Consider the following 19,118-nt stretch of genomic DNA (forward strand, 5'->3'; position numbering starts at 1 on the left):
TTACCACCATCTCCTATCTTTTCACTGAGACTAGTAAGATATAAACCAACTCGAGTCTCATTAGACCATGCATGTTGTTGAGTAGGAAAGACTAAGTCGACTTGTAGGTGTTGTACAATCTAATCTATTCGGCTCCGGGACCCAAACTTTCCTAGGATTGTAAGATATAACCCAACTCAATCCATCACAACAATAATTGCTTGCTTATAATTTGAGAACATGTTTGTATGATCAATTACCATGAATCCCCTATGACCCCATGACACCCTAGTGCTTTTTATCAATTGTTGACAACCATTTTAATTCATCTTGCTTGTTTATTTCCATTGCTATTTTAGTTTAGTGACCTTCTACATCAACCCAAATTGTGACACCCCTAAGACACCACTAGTTTCAATAGAAATCTCATTTCAATTCCCGTCCCTTGGGATCCGACCTTTACTTGCCTCTTTACTAATTGTAGAGTTGTTTGTGAAGCTATAAATTGTGTTTTGATTCGGACGTGACCCAACGACCACATCTATTTAATTGTGAACACGAAACGGACCGATCAAAAATGGCGCCGTTGCCGGCGACGGTGTTTACTTGATTTAGATTTTCTTTTATTGTTATTAGTTGTGTCTTTCTTCGCCTTGGGGAAATAAACTCCTCAAGGTTTGTTCTAATTATTTTCGAGTTGTTTGATATTTTGCATGTCTAGAAGGTCACTAGGTGATTTGTTACCTTTTGACCGTGAAATTGAAAGAATCTTGACAAACAATAGGAGATTTGCTAGGAGGAATTTGAGAGGTATTAGTGAGGTTGTTCAACCAACTATTGAGTTCATCAACCCTTTTGCAAGAGAAGGTGAGGAGAACCCATTACAAAATACCCCACAAAATCAACCTACAATGCCTAAATTTTCGTCACATTCCATACCCACCGAGGAGAACCTGCCCAATGGTACTCCCACACCACAACATCTAACCGGAAATTTTATTGCCAAATCCGCCTTTATCCAATTAGTCGAAAGGAGCCAATTTGGGGGGATGCCTAGTGAAGACCCTCATTCTCATATGGAAACCTTTTGTGACTATTGTGATGCGATTTCTCAAACCGGTGTGACTGAAGACCAAATTCGATGGGTCTTATTTCCTTTTTCTCTAATCGGCACCGCGAAACAATGGTTGAAGGGCCTTGACAAGGCCACTCTCGGAACAGATTCTTGGAAGAAGTTGGCTCTAGCTTTCTACAAAAAGTTCTACCCACCGGAAAAGACTAACATGCTAAGAGCTCAAATTACGGGTTTTAAGCAAAGGGATGAAGAATCTTTGTACGAAGCTTGGGAGCGGTTTAAGGGAATTTGTCGCTCGTGTCCTCACCATGGACTTAGCGAATGGTTCTTGGTACAACAGTTTTGGAACGGTTTATATGAAGATTCAAGGAACATTCTCAACATGGGATCAAATGGAATGTTCACCGAAGTTGATGACAATCAAACATGGAACAAGATTGAGGAAATGGCGGTCCATAACTCACAATATAGTAGACCTCGCAAGGCTACTAGAGGAGGAAGACATGAAGTGGACTCCGTTACTCAATTAGGTGCTCAACTTAGTGCTCACATTGACACAATCAATTTGAAGTTTGAATAAGCTATGGCTAAACTTGAAGAAGCCTCAAAATCACCAAAGCATCATGTTAATGCCATGACGGCATCCTCATCAATCCCAAGTGGGATATGTGAGAATTGTGGAACTTTGGGACATGACCAAAGTGAATGCACGGGAACAAATGATCAAGTAAATGCTTTCCAAGCATACAAGAGTGGTACCCCTTATTCCAATTATTACAATGAAAACACCAAGTTTCACCCAAATCTCTCATACAAAAGCCAAAATGTTCAAAATCCTCAAACAATTTACACTCCACCTCCCATGAGAAACCAAAATCAAAGACCCTTTTACAACCGAAACCAAGGTTACCAAAATCAAAATCCATACAATCACCAAAATGACCAAGGTTTTGATGTTCAAAAAGCGGTCCTCCAAATGCAAAAGAATCAACAAGAGTTTTTCACTCAAATGCAAAAAGATAGTCAAGCAAAGGAAACCACCATCAACAACATTCTAGCTCACACCAAGATGTTGGAAACACAATTGACTCAACTAGCATCTTCAAGCTCACAAAGACGAAAGGGGCAATTACCACCTCAAAGTAATCCCCTAAGACATGAGACGGTTAGTGCCATTCACTTGAGAAGTGGTACAAGGTATGAAGCACCGAAGAAGCAAGTTGAGGATGAAGTTGTGGAAGCTAGTGATAAGGAAGAAATTGTGCAAAACTCCAAAGATGGAGAATCATCAAAAAAAGAAATTTCAAAGAAAAATGAAGACAAGGTCAAGGAGAAGGAGCCCATTGTGATTAGACTTCGTTTTCCAAGTCGTCAAGCCAAGCCCAAATTTGATGACCAACTTGGAAAGTTTATGAAAATTGTGAAGAATTTGGAAGTCTCAATTCCCTTCACGGAATTAATCAATCATGTGCCGGCCTATGCGAAATACATGAAAGACATCCTCACAAAGAAGAAGTCGATCCGGAAACTTGAGACTATCGCCTTCACTAAGGTGAGTAGTGCAATATTTCAAGGGAGTTCACCTCCAAAACTAAAGGATCCGGGAAGCTTCTCAATACCGTGTACCATTGGCGACACCACGATCAACAAAGCCTTATGTGATCTAGGGGCTAGTGTGAGTGTTATGCCGTACTCGGTAAGTAAAAGGTTGGGGATGGGAGAGCTTAAATGCACCAATATCACACTCCAAATGGCAGATAGATTGACGAAGACACCATTAGGGATATGGGAAGATGTCCCCGTGCGAATTGGGAAGTGTTTCATCCCGGTGGACTTTGTCATTGTTGATATGGAGGAAGACTCCAACATTCCAATCATTCTTGGAAGACCCTTCTTACACACCGCGGGTGCGGTGATTGATGTAAAATATGGTGAGCTCACTCTAGAAGTGGGAGATGAGAGTATAACTTTCAATCTTGACAAGACTATGAGAGCTCCCCGTTTACATGAACCGTGTTTTATGATCGATCATTATAGTCGGAAGGATGAAAGGAAGAAGTCGGAACTCCAATGGAAGAAGAAAATTGAAGATGCTCCATTCAAAGAGCAAGAGAATTATGACAAAGAGAGCTTGCAAAGCTCACCAAAATCAAGCAAAGAAGAAGAAGATGGCCTCATTGGCCAAGAAAAGGAAATGGGAAAGTTGTCACCATCAAATCAAGAGATTTTCAATGATCAACTTAATGAAGTTTGTGGTCTTTGGGACGACGAATTTGAAGGTATTTTTAATCCCTACATTGGTAATGCCATCGATCAAGACCGACAACAAGGGCCAAGGTCTATTGAAGACCTCTACCATGATAATGAACAAGCTTTTGATTACTTTTTCAAGGTGTTGAGCAACATCAACAACACCTTGAACATGCCCCCTTGACATCTCATCAAGAATGAGAGTTTGGTGGAGTCCTCCCTAAACCACCATTTGTAAATATTTCTAACTCCCTAACTTGCATTTCGATTCTTGTATTGCATTTTTGTTATTTTTGGATTTTTATACTTTGATCAAGATAATTCTCATGTTTGAGAGAAGTGAGGGATGGATTAATAATTTTAATTAATGTGTAGTGCTTTAGCTTAGTGTGGGGATGACAATTGGCTAGGCTATCCATGCCTTAGTAGTGCCCCCCACAATGAAGAACACAAGATATGAAGAAGAATGGAAGAATGGCAAGGGATATGCATTGTACACGGATGGAACTGAATCTGGGTACAAAAGGGTCGAATCCGAGCGGATTAAGGAGAATCCGCCCGTTTCCAAGAAATCCGAGCGTGTTGGGTAGAAGACGCACGTCCTGAATTGAGCTGAAGTTTTCAAATTTTTGATTGTCAGCAAATCCGAGCATCCTACATCCTAATCCACCCATCTTCAAAAAACCGCCCGTCCTGAAAGGAAGACGCCCGTCTTCTTGGCTGAGGAAAACAAGAAAAATCCCTAGACTGAAATCCGCCCGTCTTCAGGAGAATCCGCCCGTCCCGTGTCTGCGAATCCGAGCGTCTTCACTGAAAGACGCCCGTCTTTAGGCGAGTTTTTCCCAACCCAGAAAAGACAGAATCCGCCCGTCTTGAGCAGAAACCGCACGGATTGCCCATGCGGTTCGAATTTTTCGGACTTTATAAAACCCCTCCCACATTCATTCCTTCATTCCTTCATTCATAACACGACTCAAAACCCTCATCCTCTCCATCACAAAAACAAAATTCCTCAACTACATTCACCAAAATCAAATCAAAACATCCTTTTAATAACAAATCAATCACTCCTTTTTCAATAAAAATCAAAACCAAGCACAAAATCTTCAACCTTTGAGTCGATTTTTGAATTCATAAAGGCAAAGCCTTTCATCTTTAAATCGATTTGGGTGCACTAGAAATTGAAGATTTTTCACTCTTTCTTGGTTAATTCATCAATGTCAAGGACTAAGGGAGCAACAAAGGCACCAAAGGCAAAGACACTTTCATTAAGGCAAAAGACTCTTCAAGCAAAGAAAGCATTGGCTATGGTGGTAACAAACCCAAACTTGGAAGTGCAACAACAACAACAACCTCCCATGGGTGCAACAACATATACTACTCCGGAAATTGATCAACTTGCAAACTATCCGGAGGTAACTTTCATTTCCAAAACCCATAGGGACACTTTTGCTAAGTTTGCTAGAAAATCATTTCAGTCCACCAAGTTTATATGTGAAGATACCTTAGAAAAATTGGGTGTCCTTGAGCAAACTAGAGCCTTTTTCAAAGCCATGGGGTTGGATAAATTGTTTGAATCAAAAGAATTGACATACCCCTCCCTTACCTTAGAATTTTTGAGTTCGTTGAAAGTTAACAAGGTTGAGACTATGGAGAACCTCGAGTTTCATCTAGCTAATGTTAGTAGACGCATCTCCTTTAAGGAATTGGGTAAAGCTTTGGGTCTTAGTGATGAACCGAGTTATTTTAAGAATGTTGGCAAATATGACCCCGACCCTCTTTGGGAGGCAATTTCCGGAAGGAAATTTGAAGACTTTCATGCGAGTCGTGATCTTTTAGTCCACCATCCGGGCATAAGAGTATGGCACAAGGTCGTAGGGAGCACCATCAATGCAAGAAAAGACACCAACCATTTCACCAAACTCAATTTGATTCTCCTTGAGTCGGCTTTGAACATTGGAAGAGTACACACCAAGCCTTTCAACTTTTTAAGGCTATTGGTGGATAGATGGCTCAACATTGATTGTGGGAAGAAAGGAACTACCGTTATTGTGAATGGAGGCCTAATCACTATCCTAGCTAAATACTTTGATCCTAACTTCAACAAAGATAACAAGTATGAGGCGAAGGAAGGTGGTCATCTCGTTGATTTTCATACTATGATACACAAGTACAAGTGGGTTGCCCATAACCCTCTTGACACAAAGTATGGATGGCTCACTAGTGAGGCTAGTTCTTTCACTTTGCCTTCAAAGATTTGTCGATTGAGTGTCCACCGGACCAATTATCTACTTCCCCTTTCAAAAGAGGCCGAGTATATTATCCAACAACAAAAGGGTGAACTTGAAATACCCTCCTCTTCCATTGTCACACCACCTTACCCTTTTGAGTATCAAGAGTTCAAGCCGGAAGGAGTTGAAGCAAGAAATGATTATTTGACTCTTCTCATGCAAGCAATGCACAAGCAAGCCTTTGAGGATCGGAAAAATGCTTACTTAGCTCAATATCCACCCCTCTTACACTTAGCTAGGCAAGGACTACTTGACCCATCATGTCCTTTGCCTAGTTGGGCGGATAAGGAGGTCCTATTTCCGAGTGCATCTAGGGTTGTTCCGGGTGACAATGAGGTTGTTGATAATGAAGAAGTTGATGATAACATTGATGAAGAAGCTAGTGAAGAAGGAGAAGAGGATGATAAGCAAGGTGAAGAAGAAGGTGAAGAAGCAAGTGAAGAGGGAAGTGGCAATGAGACCACTTCTAATGAGGAAGATGATGAAAGTGATGATATGATGGAAGATTAGCAAGCTTTGGAGGCTCCTACCCTCTCAAGGTTTGTCTATTTCTCTCTTTGTTCTATTTATTTATTTTTCTTGATCATTGTTGGAGTAGTCCTAGCACCATTGAGGACTCACACCTTGGTACTTTTTGAGGTGTTCTCATTTTATTGTTCCCAGTTTCAAAATCCAAATTGACAAATTAGTTTCATGCATTACATAGTGTGTGCATGAACTACACCCATCCTTGGACATTAGCAATAGTGTCTAACTCGGTTTGGGGAAGTTAATGCATACACAACGGGAGGTAATCTAAATTATCCTCTCCGTCCTAAACAAAAACCATGCATCATGTAGTGTAGACTAGTGTAGATTGCATTTAGTGTAGAAATCATGCATCATGTTTTTATAATTTCCCATCATTTTGGCCATTGAGGACAATGCCCATATTAGTGTGGGGATGGGGAATTCTAATTTAACTCTTATTAAAAAATCCAAAAAAATTGAAAAATTTCGAAAATACATAAAAATTTGAAAAATTGAAAAACCCAAAAACATGTTTTTTCCTTTGGTAGTGTAGTTATATTGTATATATTGTGTTTGTTCTATCCTTGTTCACATTGATTGACTACGCCACATCCGAGACATGAGGATCATGAAGACCGCATGGTATGATCTTTCCAATCTCCTTTTTTCTCTTTATGTTAATGACTATGTGGCTTTATTTTGATTGATGCGGTATAACAATGTGAATTTAGGACTTACATTTAGTTTATATGTCATATTAGTTGATAGAATCACTTGCATTAGGATGTTTATATTAGTTGCATCATTGCATGTAGTTGCATTTAAAAAACATTTTGAAAATTGCCTAATTGAGAACTTTGACAAGAGCAACTAAGCCATTACAAATACTTTTTCAACTTAAGACTTTGCCTACTAGAATGGTTGTAAAACACCCTAGATAGTGTCATACTAGTGTCTTTTGACCCATGACCCAAAGCCTAGTCAAGGGTTTGCATGTGAGTCACCTATCCAACCCCGTGATGCGATGTGGACTTGGTTAACTTGTCTAGGTGACCTTGATTGACCTTGTGGTAAGGCAACCCAAAAATACTTTCTATCAACAAGTTTGAAGTGCTCATTTCGAAAATTTTGTCATGTGGAAGTAATTTAATGCCAAGGAAACCTCAAATGTTATGAAATGTTGAAATGATGAGAAATTTAATTGTTTTGATGGAGGCGTACCACTTCGATGTGCTTTGGAGCGGGATCCATTGAATTGGGCCCCCACACGGTTGTGAATTCGGCTGCCCGGAGACAGAGTGACTATCACCCCGAAAAGCTATTGTCTAGAGGTTAACCGGTTGCCTAATAAGCGATTGGCCAAAGCAAAGGACACTAGCCCGGAAGGGACAAACCCCATCTTAAATTTTTGAAATGTGAAAGTGAAAAGCCTTTTTGTCAAGCCACTTTGTCGAGCTTGGGACGATCCATGACCTTTACTTTTGTAGAGAATTCGAGACTTGTCATGTCATATGCTACTAGCATCATAGGGATCATCATTCCACCACCATCCGATCGCTCTTGACGAAAGCATTTGGAAATTGAGGACGGAAGTAGTCTAGTTTAACACCATTTAGAGGTGATTTAGTGCCATCCTCTTAGCCTTAGTAATTTGTTGAACTAGTATTTGTGAAGGATTACATGCTCTTAAATTTGTTATCTCTTAGTTGCCTCCGCCACTTGATGAGGAAGTGGCTATTCCTTTTGTAGATGCATCTATTATTTGATTTTGTGTGCTTAATGTTTGTATGTGTCGCCATTTTGGCAAGACCCACCTTGCCTTGCAAGAAGGCATTCTACCTCATGGTTGTCTTGTTGTGAGTTGAAGGGGGGGAGTGAGACCCGCTAATTGTCTCATATCGGCTATGTTATTAGGTTAGTTTAAATAATGGTCCTAGTCTTTGTCACCTCTTTACTCGGGACGAGCAAAGGTTCGGTTTGGGGATATTTGTTGTGACCATAATTAGCGCATATTTAGCCCCCGAATTAGCCTTGTTCCCATGCTTTTTAGTTCATAATTGGGTCATTTATTGTCTTTAGTTCTTTGTTTTGCATATTCTTTGAGATTTTGATCCTTTGGTAGGAAAGAAGTGCAAATCTTGCATTTTCATGACAAAACGAGACTAAATTGACCGAATTCAATGACCAAGCATCAAGGAGAGACAAGATTAGAAGGCCTTTGTACATATTATAGTAGATGAGCAATGTTGAGAAAGGATCCTTGAGTCCCCAAGGAAATCCCCAAGGAATTTATGAAGAAAAGGGAAGAAAAGAAGAAGAAATGTTGCTGAGGCAAAATCCGTGTGGTTTCTCCACAATCCGCCCGGATTCACCTGAAGACGCCCGTGTTCCACCGCCAAAATCCGCCCGTCCCGACTCCAAAACGCACGGATTCTTGCACAGCGCAATTTGTCTTCTCCAAGCTACAAAGAAAGAAGCCCTTCCTTCGAAAAATGCCGGCTCCTCCCTGCTCAATCTAAAAAGTGTAATTACTAGTTTAGCCCTTAGTTAACCCTAATGCATCCCCCTAATTTCCACTATAAATACCCCATTAGTCTAATTAGAAGAGCATGTTCTTCTTATCAATAATTAGAGTAGTTAATATCAATCAAATCTCTCTTTAGTATTGTAATCAACAATTAATCAAGTTCTAATACAAGTTTTATTTCCTTAATCTCTCTTTTGTTCATCATTTATTTTGGGTAATTGATGATTATTTGGGTTATTATTGGGAGATTGACAACCTCTCAATCAAGCATCAAGTACTTCTTTTATCTTTGCTTTATTATTGGAATCATTAGTAGGTATAATTCTCTTAATCCCTCTTTAATTATTTTTAATTACTTTCATTTATTCATCATGTTTCCTTTTGTTGGTATGATTGACAACCTTGCTAGCATGATCAACATGATAATGAGTGAGTAGTCTCTTAGCTAGGGTTAATGGGTGATTAGGGGAAACCAACATGGGGAATGATTCATGCTTAAATTAATATGCTTTCATGGTTTATTTGCTTGCTTGTTTTGATCTCAACTCATGCACATGTTATGTTTGATGAAATGCTAAGCCTATGAATCCTTGCATTTACCACCATCTCCTATCTTTTCAATGAGACTTGTAAGACATAAACCAACTCGAGTCTCATTAGACCATGCATGTTTTTGAGTAGGGAAGACTAAGTCGACTTGTAGGTGTTGTACAATCTAATCGATTCGGCTCCGGGACCCAAACTTTCCTAAGTTTGTAAGATATAACCCAACTCCATCCATCACAACAATAATTGCTTGCTTATAATTTGAGAACATGTTTGTATGATCAATTCCCATGAATCCCCTATGACCCCATGACACCCTAGTGCTTTTTATCAATTGTTTACAACCATTTTAATTCATCTTGCTTGTTTATTTCCATTGCTATTTTAGTTTAGTGACCTTCTACATCAACCCAAATTGTGACACCCCTAAGACACCACTAGTTTCAATAGAAATGTCATTTTAATTCCCGTCCCTTGGGATCCGACCTTTACTTGCCTCTTTACTAATTGTAGAGTTGTTTGTGACGCTATAAATTGTGTTTTGATTCGGACGTGACCCAACGACCACATCTATTTAATTATGAACACGAAACGGACCGATCAGTAGCACGAGATGTCACGGCTCATAAGCCTCGTGACTCGTGCAAACCCTAGCTCAACATATGGGTTAGAATTTAGGTTTTAGGAGAGGTCTTGTTGAAACCCTAATTAGTAGCAAGGTCCAAGTCATAAGTCGACCCAACATGACTACTAATCAACGTCCAACATAAAACAAAACTCCGCACTAAACCGAGCTTTATTATATAAACACTTTTATCAAAACAATTAAAATAAACTTTAAACAATTTTCAAAACAATTTTGAAACATTATAAGTCGTGTATAATAAACTCAGCATCTCAATGTTATAGTAGAGGAGCTATAACATTGAGCTCTTTTACTAGTAATGTTATAGCTGCAAAGCTATAACCTTACCAATTCAAGAAACTCATTCTTGGTTATCATTACGAGATAATCACCTATACTATTCTAATCTTCAAGGAGATCTTCGAGTATAGGCTACATCATCATCCAAGCTTGATTAATCTTTAGACGGACTTCGTCTTCATATAAATCTTGAATGAATCTTTATATCATTTGATCTTGAATAGAGGCTTGAACATTTCATACTATCATCACAATCTCCTTTGTTGCTCGCTTGTAATAAGTTGATTCTAAGACACTTAGACAAACGATTACACGCAACAAGTATATAAAATATAAAACACCTTGACATCATCAAAACACAAACATATAAACCATATGGTTCAACAAATTCCCCCTTTTTGATGATGGCAAGCCTCCTAAAATTGTGACTAAGAATGTAAGTTCCCCCTCAATATAATACACTCATCTTAATAATAAAGATCAACGCAAGATCGAAACGATTTATCAAAAACCAAAACTTTAAGGACTTTAAGAGACAATAAGTCTTGACAAGGAGCAAGCTGAGGTAGATGCTTACTATAGACGTTCTTTCCCCCTCTTGACATCATCGAAAAGCTAAGAACAAATAAAAAATGACTAGAATAATATAAGACGAGACAAGAGATAAAATGTCATAGAAATTAATATTATCATACATAACTAAAAGCATCGAGAAGATTAATTAGCAAACAAACTTAAGAAAACATGTTTAAAGCCGATGGGCCAAATGGAACACATGTTTAAAGAACACTTGGGCCATAATCTACAAGTGCATGCCAAAATTGGGCCAAATGATAAGTTTGTGAAACACACCATAATAAAATGAAAAAGAAAGCTAAAAATAGACAAGGCTAAATTTGGTAAGGCAGAGGTAGATCAAATGTTGCGGGTTCGGTCAGGGTTCACGTAGTCGGGCCGAGTTCAATGCCCCAAGGCATCGAGACGATCGAAGGAACTCCGCACAAGCTGAGAAAGAGTTTGAATACTACGCTCAAAGTTGAGCACCTTCAAAGACAAAGCTTTCGTGGCCTCCAATGTAAGCGATTGATCACTTGCCATAGCCTTTCCGTGCATGACCAACGCTCCACCTTGACTTGTGAGGAAAGTAAGATGGTCACTATGTGGGAACACTTCCCCACGGATTGCCTTCAATTCCCGTTCAAAACCCTCTAACCTCTTATCCACCCCATCCATCCAAGAATAAACTCGAGAAGCATCCAAAAGCGACTCCAAAGACCGAGATGGTCCAACCCGTGACAATACCGTAGCCAAGTTGGTTGAATGCTCCTCAAAACTTTTCCATTAAACCAGTCATAAACCCTTCCAATTTCGCCTCCATAGTTCCCAAACCCGAATCACCCGGGGTTTTCTCAACATCCTTAACAAGAAGTAACTCGGGTCCATCATCAACAAGACCCATAAACTTGATCAACCGATCACACATGCAATCTCGTGCACTTACACCGTAACTATCCCGTCCCACCACTTGTTTTATCTCTAACAACTGAGACACCCACATCCCATATGGTAAGTCGATTGTTGTACTTAATTTTTCCTTGGTAACCGTGAGACTCGTTTGAATGATACGATGCAACATAAGACTTGCCAAGTTCAATTTTTGTCCCTCAACCATGAATAGATTACAATAGCCTCATAACTCGAAACTTTATCACGACTGTAATACTACGGATTTTTATAAGCTAAGTACTCGACCGAGTAGAGCCTACTCGGCCGAGTAGTGTCAATGGTGTAGTCTGTTTTGGTTCTGCCGAGGAATACTCGGCCGAGTATGAAGAATACTCGACCGAGTAGAGGATACTCGGCCGAGTATACACTTTACTCGACCGAGTATCCGGTCCGGCGAGTAATATTCCAAATGGTTTGATTCGGAAGTAATTAGAACGATATATATTTCGTTAAGCAGTTTCCTAAAAGATAATTTACAAAACCTAATCATCGTACGACGCTCTAATCACTCCGAATCTCTCCTATGTGTGTGTGAAGAATCGTAGCAATCGCATTCGATCCTTTATTCCTCCGTCGGTAAGTCTTTATCCCCATATTTGTTGATGATTGTTCTAGGGTTTGTCTTTGATTATGAATTTGGGGGAAATGGGGTTTTGCATATAGTGTTTGCGTTATGTGATTGTTGATTATCATTGTTGTAGGTGACGATGTGGTAATTGTTATGCATTTTGTATGATTGATTGCAGCATAGCGGATTGCGAAAAGGTAGGGTTTCTCCTACTCAGTACTGTTAATTGATTGAGATTGCATATGTTCATAATTGTTGTTATCTGCTGATCATCGGAGGATGGGTGTTGTGGAGACTGTGTTGGTGTGGTTCTGTTGTGACGGTTGTGATAGCTGTGATGCTGTGTGTGTGTGATTGTGGTGGAGTCACTTGCGGGAGTGGCTTCACACCCTAGTTCGCCCTCCGTGGAACCCGTCACGGGAGGGGATGTGCTCATTAAGGGACAGGGATTGTTAGTCGCTCGTTGATGAGCTGGACTAAGTGGGGATGGGCCGCGATCACCCACTGGCGGCGAGGATTACCTGTTGCGATGGGTAATCTGGCAGGGCTACACACTTCGGTGTGTAGTCGGTTACTGTGTGAGATCGATGATCAACTGGTTGTATTGTTTGTTGTCTTATATTGATTGAGTAGTACTGACCCCGTGTTGTTGTTTTGTAAAACCTGCGGTGATCCATTCGGGGATGGTGAGCAGATTGTGACAGGTGATACATTTATTGAGCTTGGGGAAGTCATGGGAGAGTCACCACGCTGGATTAGATGACACCATCATGAGCCTTAGTTATTGTTTTGGTAGTTGTTGCCATTTGGATAATTCGTTTATTGGATTTTGTAGACTATGTAACTTTTATAATTACGTACATCAATAAATGTGTTTGGACTGTTGCTTTTGATATATACTAACCTCGGGCAACCGAGATGGTAACAACCGTTCATGCTGGGGTAGTCCTGGTAAGGTACCTTGGTATGAGGGGGTGTTACAACGACCTCCACTCCTCGGCACAATCGTGTTCCAAAGAAAGTTCAAGAGGAACTTAATTTTCGCCGAGAGAGGACGAACCACAATATTACCTCCGTCCATCCCAACCTCCTCAAAATACCTTTTAACTAACATCTCCTTTTCACTCACCACATTAGACCATTCAAGACTCGGATTAATTTCAATTCCGTCATCGGGAACCGAAAAAGCAGAGCAAAAATCCGAAACAGAGACCGTCACATCAACCCCATTAACCACCGCATGCAAGACTCCCTTCTTAATTTACACACTAGCAAAGAATTGAACAACTTCAACCGGATAAATAGGACCCGAAAATTGACTAATGTGACTCCACCCATGAAAATCAAGAAAATCAACAAAGAACTTAAGAGCGGAAACATTAATCAACCAAGATTTCGGATAATACCTTCCTCCATGAATAGAATACCTGAAAACACGATTAACAAGGATGCTTTCGTCATCAGTTAGCCGAACACGATTTAACCCTTCCTTTGTTGCGGCTTTCGAAACATCCCGGAGCAAGGTACGAGCAACACCGTTCCGAACAATCACCTCGGTTTCCTCAACATCTACACCTTCATCAACAATTACCTTATTTTTTCCTTTGAAAAGGCGGCGCCTTTTACCCTCGGACATCGATTCGTCCCGACCACGAAATAGGGGCGTAGTTGGGTTTGGTTGAGGTGAAGGAAAATTAGCGGAATTAAGATCATGAGATGGTAATGGTGATGGTGGTTTGTGAAAGTGGCGGCTTTGTTGATGGCGGGTTGATGATCAGGTTTTTGCATGGTTAGGATTTATTTTGATGGTGATAGTTGAGTAAATAAGGTGATGGTGATGATGGTAATTGTTTTTGAAAAGAGAAAAAGTTATGCAAGTGGGTTGTGGGTATGGTTTACACGCAAGGAGAGGGTAAATATAGGAGTAGGTCTAGGTCTAGGTAATCAATTATGGTAAGTGGCAAATAGTAATAGGAGTTATGATAGATATTGGAGATTAGGTGATATAATAAATATGGTAAAGGATAAAATTTAGGAAGTTGAATTGTATATGGAAAGGTTAGCCGTGTAACATGGAAGGTAATATAAGAAGATTTGTATGTGATTTGGAAAGATAAAAGATATGATGTGTCTTATTTATTTGATAAGGTGTTAAGTTTGTATAGATAATTAAATTCTAAATAACAATTAGAAATTTATGATAAATATATATTCCTATAAACGAAATTATTCATGCAACGCAATATACGGACACAGTCATACAATCTTAACTTACCTAGTCAGTCATAAGAAAATTGAACGTGCATAGAAACTTAGGTACCACTGATTAAACCAATTTCCAACCGTAAAGTCTCAAATCGTTCTCTAGCTAACGATTTTGTCAAAATGTCTACCCATTGTTTTTCAGTACTACAAAATTCAAGTTTTATATTCCGCTTCTCAACATGGTCTCGAATAAAATAGTATCTTATTTCAATGTGTTTGGTACGTGAATGTTGTGCGGGCTTTTTAGAAATAATTATTTCACTAGTATTATCACATAAAGTAGGAATACATCCTACATCAATACCATAATGACGTAATTGTTTCTTAAGCCATAAAAGTTGAGTACATACCAGTCCTGCAGCAATATATTCGGCGTCAACAGTTGAGAGGGCAACCGAAATTTGCTTCTTCTAACCCCACGTAATGATACACGGTCCGAGAAAAGTGGCGACACCCGACGTACTTTTTCTATCTAAAGAACATCCTGCGTAGTCGGCATTGGAATAACCGACTAGATCGAAATTACAATCCATTGGATACCATAAATACAACTTGACCGTTCCAATTAAATATCGTAAAATTCGTTTTACGGTCGTCATATGCGATTCTTTGGGAGACGATTGATATCTCGCACAAATGCATACGCTAAACATAATATCGGGTCTACTTGCGGTCAAATATAACAGTGACCCAATCATTCCACGGTAAGTAGTTTCATCAACTAATTTACCATCTTCATCTAATGTCAATTTCTTGTTCTCAACCATGGGAGTAGGCATAGCATGGGAATTTTCCATTCCGAATTTTCGAATTAATTCCTTAATATATTTCTATTGATAGATTTTAATGCCTACATCGGTTTGTTGTATTTGCAGACCTAGGAAGAATTTCAATTCACCCATCATACTCATCTCGAACTCGAAGGTCATTAACTCAGAAAAATATTTGCATAGGCTTAGGTTGGTTGATCCAAAGATGATGTCATCGACGTACATTTGAACAACCAAAAGGTTGGAACCCTCAGATTTTAGAAATAGAGTTTTATCAACGGGTCCTCTACTGAATCCACTGTCAAGTAGAAACTTAGATAATCTGTCGTACCATGCCCTAGGTGCTTGTTTCAAACCGTATAGGGCTTTATCCAACTTGAAGACGTGATCTTCAAATTTGCTATTCTTAAAACCGAGGGGTTGTTCAACGAAAACTTCCTCTTGTAAATACCCATTCAGAAATATTGTCTCGACATCCATCTGGAAGAGCTTCATTCCTTTATGTGCAACGAATGCTATTAGAAGTATAATAGCTTCAAGACGAGCGACAGGTGCGAAAGTCTCGTCATAATCTATTCCTTCTTGTTGATTATAACCTTGGACCACCATTCTCGCTTTGTTTCTGACAATGACTCCGGCATCATTTAGTTTGTTCCTAAAAACCCACCTTGTTCCAATGACAGAATGATCCTTTGGTCTAGGAACTAAATGCCAAACCTTGTTTCTTTCGAACTATTGTTGCTCTTCTTGCATAGCGACAATCCAATCTGATTCTGCTAGAGCTTCATTGATATTCTTTGGTTCGATCATGGATAGAAAAGAGTAGAAAGAGCAGAAGTTATTCAAGGAACGTCTAGTTTGAACACCCTTCTTAATATTCCCTAGAATATTGTCCATGGGGTGTGATCTCTTTTATTTCCACTTTGTTGAAGTACTTGGTTCATCATCGTTAATTGAGCTTCACCTAACTTCATTTGGCTCGGAATTGGAGGAAGTTCCCCCCGAATCCAATCCGGGTGTTGTATTAGAGCCGATTATAACCTCTGACTCTACACCTTGGTTTGGATTCAATGTTATAGTAACATCATTTATAACATTGGTTTGGGAATCCTTATTTTGAGTCAATGTTATAGTATCATCAACTATAACTTTGGTTTTATCCTTTTTATCTTTTGAGGAATGATCAAGTTCATCACTTGTTCCTTCAATCTCATTGTCCTCCAATTCCAATTCCGGGGGATCGTCTCTTGAAAGACGAAAATTAGGTTCACCCAAGTCTTCTTCCTCATCCTGTAAAGGCTTATCAAACACGTTATCTTCATCAAAAATAACGTGGACACTTTTTTCAATACAAAGAGTTCTCTTATTGAATACTTTGTAAACCTTGCTATGATCTGAGTATCCTATGAAATCGCCTCACCACTCCTAGGGTCGAATTTACTTAAACGGTTTTTACCGTTATTATGAACAAAGCACTTACTCCCAAAGCAACGAAATGGGAGATATTAGGTTTTCGACCTCTAAGGATTTCGTAGGGGGTTTTCTTAAGAATAGGTTGGATCATAGCACGGTTATGGATGTAGCAAGAAGTACTAATAGCTTCAGCCCAAAAATTATGATGTGAACCACTACACAAAAGCATTGTACATGCCATATCTTCCAGGGTTCTATTCATACGCTCAACGACACCATTTTGTTGAGGAGTTCTGGTGCAGAAAAGTTATGCCCTACACCATTAACTCTACAATATTCTATGAAAGCTTGATTATCAAACTCGGTGCCATGATCCGTACGAAAAGATACAAGATTAGTCTTATATTTATTTTGAACACGTTTCATAAGACAATCAAATTCATCAAAAGTTTCGTCTTTTGAATGAAGAAAGATAGGCCATACATACCTTGAGTAATCGTCTACAAGAACAAAGACGTACCTGGATCCTCCTCTACTCCTTACCTTCATAGGTCCACATAGATCCATGTGTACTAATTCCAAGGCTTGATTTGTGTTTACTACTCTTTTCGGTTTGAACGATGATCTTACTTGTTTGCACCTTGCACACGTGTCACACATCTTTTCTTGGTCAAACTTGATCTTAGGTAACCCTTCAACCAAGTCCCACTTCTTGAGTTTGTTCAAGGTTAGTGAGAAACCGTTTATGCCATAAACAAGGATCATCAAGAGTAACTTTCATACATGAAAAAGAGTTAGTAGGCACAACATTTAAATCTACCATATAAACATTCCTTTTCCTGTGGCCTTCTAGAATAACATTGCTAGTTCCTTCAATAATAATGCGACAAGTATCAGTATGAAAGACTTTTTTGTTACCTTTGTCGCATAGTTGAGATATGCTTAACAAGTTATGTTTTAGACCGTCCACGAGATAAACATCACTGATTGCGTGAGACTTAGAAATTCCGATTTTGCCAACTCCGATTACTTTTCCCTTTTTATTGTCCCCAAACGTCACTTTTTCTCCGTTGAAGGGCTTGAGTGAAAGAAATAAATTCTTATCTCCGGTCATGTGTCTTGAACATCCACTATTAAGATACCATTGATTGCTTTCTTTCACTACTTCCTTTAGAAAGGATTAGATACAGTTTTAGGTACCCAAGCTATGTTGGGTCCCTTATGATTAGTTACTCTATATACTAAATCCTTTCGAATCCAAACTCGTCTAATGACCGTTTTTCTAACCCTTGGTTTATTTGGCTTAGGAGGAGTTTTAGGGTTAGGGTGTTCTCTCTGTCTAGGAATTTCTCTAGGTCTATCATAATTATTTCCCTTGTGAATAGGTTTACTTGGTTGAGATCGACAAGGGTTTTGAAAGGTACTATGTTTCTTGCTGTAGTCGAAGGCCATATCATAGAACCAACAAAATTTGTTGTTCCTTTCTTCGTTTGGTTCCTTAATGGGGGTTTCATCATTCTTATCAACCGTGTCAACAGTTTTACCATGGTCAGCATTTTTTCGTATATAATGAGCCTTTTTGACACAATTTACTTGAATGTGACCCGTATGACCACAGTAATTGCAAATCAGGTATTCAGGAAGATCAGTATACTTCCTTTTTCTGAAATCAAAATCCGAAGGTGTTGATTTGCATTTAGAGTGATCTCTACGGCTGTAGCACTCATGTTCAAACCCCATCTTCATATTATTGTCAGATTGATCGGTTAGGAAGTTTAAGACTTTTGTGCTACCTTCCCACTTATCATGGACCTTTCTAGCATGTAGAAGTAGGTCTTTTAGGGTTTTAATTTCCTCTTGACATTTCGTGTGATCAACATCATTATCTTTCTTAAAGTTATCACGAAAGCCTTGGAATCATTTGTTAAGAAGGAATACAACATCGGAATGTTGTTTCTTAACATTGATCATGTCGGTCTTAGATTCCTTTAATTGCTTTGAAAGGGAATCTATCTCTTTCTTTTGGTCTAAGATCACTGCTTCATCAGATGTGACCTTAGTTTCCAAAAGTTCTTTCGCTTTTCTAAGTTCTAAAGTTATAGCTTCATTAGCTATAACTTTGGCTTGAAGGTGCTTGATGTTAAGCTTTAGGTCCGAAGTTATAGCTTCATTAGCTATAACTTTGGACTCTAATTCCTTCTTTTCAGCCATAGTAGAATCTAACGTTGTTTCTTTCTCAGCTATAACCTTAGATTTTAACTATTTAGCTTTGGCCTTCAGATTATGATTCTCTTCTTCAATTTCGAGAATCTGTTCCTTCAGATCTTTTAGCTCCAAGTCCTGTTCGTGACACTTATCAAGAGATTGTTCAAAGAATTCAATTAAAGCACTTTTAGACAATTTCTTAACGCGTTTTTTAAGCTCAAGATAACTTACCTTTTCATCATCATCTTCGGCTGCCTCTCCGAGGAAGCAATAGTTTGAGTGAGAGTT

The 19,118-nt window shown here is 39.1% G+C and overlaps 1 non-coding gene across 1 annotated transcript; it reads right to left on the minus strand.

Annotated features, from left to right (window-relative positions):
- Positions 1–1,262: 1,262 nt before the first annotated feature.
- Positions 1,263–1,369, minus strand: LOC141644664 (small nucleolar RNA R71). Its single transcript, XR_012544276.1, has one exon. It is a non-coding gene; the product is annotated as a small nucleolar RNA R71 (small nucleolar RNA).
- Positions 1,370–19,118: the final 17,749 nt, after the last annotated feature.

Source organism: Silene latifolia, chromosome 2 (genome assembly GCF_048544455.1).
Source record: "Silene latifolia isolate original U9 population chromosome 2, ASM4854445v1, whole genome shotgun sequence".
Classification (NCBI taxonomy): domain Eukaryota; kingdom Viridiplantae; phylum Streptophyta; class Magnoliopsida; order Caryophyllales; family Caryophyllaceae; genus Silene; species Silene latifolia.